This window comes from Vigna radiata, unplaced genomic scaffold, assembly GCF_000741045.1.
Source record: "Vigna radiata var. radiata cultivar VC1973A unplaced genomic scaffold, Vradiata_ver6 scaffold_86, whole genome shotgun sequence".
Taxonomy (NCBI): domain Eukaryota; kingdom Viridiplantae; phylum Streptophyta; class Magnoliopsida; order Fabales; family Fabaceae; genus Vigna; species Vigna radiata.
In genome coordinates this window covers 13536-17491 of record NW_014543269.1, presented here as the reverse complement: position 1 = coordinate 17491, position 3956 = coordinate 13536, and positions in this window count along the sequence as shown.

Genomic DNA, 3956 nt, shown 5'->3' with positions numbered 1-3956 from the left:
TTACATTTTTAAAAGCGGGGACTAAACTGAACATCCGCTCATAACTTAGGAACCAAAAAGAGGTTTAAACCTTCGTTTAATTAAAGGATTTGTTTGTGTACAAATACAAAATGAAAATTATACAAAATTTGAGAATTTTTAAAAGTGTTGAACATATTCTATCAATTAAACAGAAAAAATTGAAAAATACTTGAACTGATATTTCTGGATCTTATTATCACGAGTGTTTGTAAACTGGTTTTGGATTCATATTAAAATGCATTTTACTCTTTTCTTGTCATAATCTCATGGTTAGATCTTCATCTGATGTGCTGTTTAAATTTACAAAAGGATATTTAAAAACAAAGAGTTTTTTGTAAAAAAAATCTGAACATTGAAAAAAACAAAGAGAGATTATATTTACTTTATACAAGAGAAAAATTGTCATTTTTTTATTAAGAAACTAAAATTAACTTATATACTCAATCAATTGCAGGCAATGTACTTAAAAATCGTCAAAATCCTAAAATTTCACCAGGTATACTCTCTTAGTCTTCATATTTTCCTCATGTTAACTTTACTATTTTACTTCTTCCTTTGCAGCGAATACATCTCTATGGGGTGAGGATGACAACTTTTAAACTAGAGTTTGCTCAGAAAATGAAAGAGTAAAATATGGTTATCCAATGATCTGTTGCATACGAACTTTAAACAACTTTGACACTATTGTGTATCAAAACCATTTGACAATATAATATATCTGCTAGCTATTTAGAGGACAAAATTCTTCGTATGAAACATTCCCCTTTGCATCACCAGAAACAAAATGGAACCAATCCATTTTAAAATTTATAAGCTTTTTAAATCTGCAAAAACATTGAGGTTTAAATTAAGAGGAGATGCTAATAGCAAACAACATTAGGCAAAATCATTAAAGGTGACTTAGAAGCAACAGTCACGCACATCCGTTCAGGCCTGGGCGTCTTCTTCCTTCTACGCACACACAGAAAACCTCATAACAACAGTCACGCACAGCACACACAGAGAAGCAGAATGCACACATAGAAAAACTAACCTCTTGTAGACTTAGAAGTACCAACCACCGATCAACCGCCGCACGCACCGCCGCACGCACCAAAAGCTAAAAGCAACGAAAAGCAGAAATGGAAGAGATGACTGTGAGAGTTGGGAGCAAGGGTAACGGATCTGGAGTTTGAGAGAACGGATCTGGAATTTGGGGGGTAAGAATTTGAGAGAGAAGGGGAGGTGGGGCTCTGAAGTAGAAAGTAGAAGTAGAAAGTAGAAGTAGAAGGTAGAAATTTAGGAATACATAAATAGGGGTTAAAAAGTAAAAATAAAATAAATAAATATAAAGGAAAGGTTATTTTTGTAATTAAAAAAAAGTTACAAAAATCTGGGGAGGTGGAGGGAACAACACCCCTATATTTTTCTTATGAGGGTCAGATTTTAACCCAACTCATTTAAACTTGGTTCATCCGGATTGAACCCATGGTAGGCTAGGTTGACCCACCAACCCACCTACCTAATTTTATTTTATTAAAATATAATTTTAATTTTATAAAATAATATTTATTATATTTTTTTGCTTGAAAAAATTATTTAAATTTTCTATTTTCAAAACTAATTTAACACTTCATATTGGGAGTGAAATTTGGAAGTAAAATTTGTTTAGATCTGAATTATAGAAAGTTTGTAATTTTTTTATATTAAAAAAAATTGTAATTTTTTTTTGTATTGATATGACATTTCTTTTTCGAAAGTGGGGTTGTCCCACAATGCTGTCATTGCTTTATATGCTTATTGAGGTATGGTCCCCCCTTGTCCCCCATTTTTAAAGTTGTTCTTTTTATGTCATTTTCAGTGCGAATTGGTTTCAATTAGTTAGATCCATCAAAATGGGTCACAACCCGCGAGCCAACCCGGCTCACCACGGGTTCAGGCCGGGTTGGGTTTGAAAAAATTGAATTTTTTTTATGCGGGTCAGATTTCAACCCAGCTCATTTAAACCCGACTCATGCGGGTTAAACCCGTGGTGGGTCGGGTTGGCCCGCCAACCCACCTACCTAATTTTATTTCTTTAATTTATTATTTTATTTATGAAACCCTAAAAAATAAAATACTTTCTTCACTCACTATGTTTTTATTTAGCTGTAATCTGATTCCAAATTATAAGGTTGAATAATTTGTTCTTTCAACATGTAATGGGGAAATAATATACTAAAATGTATAAATATGTTGTGAACTTGTGGTGATTGGAAGGTTTTATGAACATTACTTGAGTTTGCTGCTTGTGAGCTTATACTCTTTCTGATGCTTGTTAAGTCAATTTTAATTGTGAATTTGGTAGGTGGATAACTTGGAAGAGGTAATTGAATATTACCAAAATAGAGGTTGTCTCAACGAGCTAACACTACAAGTAAATGGTGGGTTGGGCCAGGTTCGAATTTTTCTGGCTCGCTAATAAATGAGCCAGATTGGGTTGACTCATTAATTGATCAACCACGTGATGGGCCGAGTTGGATCGAGTGACCCATTTTGACAACACTAACTACGATGGTCCTCTAGTTTTTTTTTTTTTTTTCTGCCATAAAATTTAATATCACTAGTTTTGTTGGGTTGTTTTGGTCTAGATGACTGTCAGGCTGGTATAAGTGGGATGGATTAATATTGGGCTACTAGTGACATGACTGTCGGGTTTTGCTCTCATTTGGTGATTGTCGAACTGTTTTGGTCTGGTCTGGATGACTGTTAGGCTACTAGTGTCATGATTATTGGGCTACTTTTATGTGGTTTGGATGACTGTTAAGTCAGTCTGATATGGTGTAGATGACTGTCGGACTAGTATGGTTGAATTAAAGATCTTTTGGAAAAATATAAAAAAACTTTCTTCATGATGGTTCAAATGCACAAATATTGTGAAAAAAGTGATAAATAAATACATCAAAGAGATCCCATATGCAAAGATATGTATGGTGGTTATAAAAAGAAAACAATAAAAATTTAACTAGAAAATATGAAAAAAGCATCTACATCTTCATAAAGAAAGAGATCAAATTTGGGAATAAAAAAACCCTAAACAAACCTATGTGCTAAAAAAATAGTAGGATTTCTAGTGAGTCAAATTTATGTTGTATATGTGACATGCTTGACTCCATGTTTGTTTTACTGACACTAGTAAAAAAAAGGGTTTATACAGCGCACATTATGCCACGGTTCACCAGAAACCGCAGCATAATGCTGCGCGGTGGCACGTTCGTAAATAACTTGAACTTATATGCCGCGGTTCCCCACATAATCGCGGCATATACCCCTGGCAAGCAACCCCTTTGACTCCACGTCAGAGAAAAAAAATTTAATGATAGGGGAATAGGCCGCGGTTGGTCAGAGAACCGCGGCCTATTCCCCTGTCAATTTAATGCAGGGGATGACTGATGGGGAATGTCAGCAGGTGGCAGGGGGAATAGGCCGCGATTCTCTGACCAACCGTGGCCTATTCCCCCTGCCCCCTCCTGACATTCCCCATCAGTCAGCCCCTGTATTAAATTGACAGGGGAATAGGCCACGGTTGGTCAGAGAACCGCGGCCTATTCCCCTGTCAATTTAACGCAAGGGCTGACTGATGGGGAATGTCAGCAGGTGGCAGGGGGAATAGGCCGCGGTTGGTCAGAGAACCGCGGCCTATTCCCCCTGCCACCTGCTGACATTCCTCAAAAGTAGTTAAGGGGATTCTGAACGTTGGGGAATAGGCCGCGGTTGGGCAGGGAACCGCTTCCTATTCCCTGATCTGGCGAATATGTCGCGGTTGGGCGCTGAACCGCGGCATATAGTTTAAAAAAAATAACAAAATTGCCATTTTGGATAATTTTTTTTAAATGAATAGGCCGCGGTTCAGTGTAGAACCGCGACATAAAGGGGGTATATGCCGCGGTTAAGTGTAGAACCGCGGCGGATTCTCT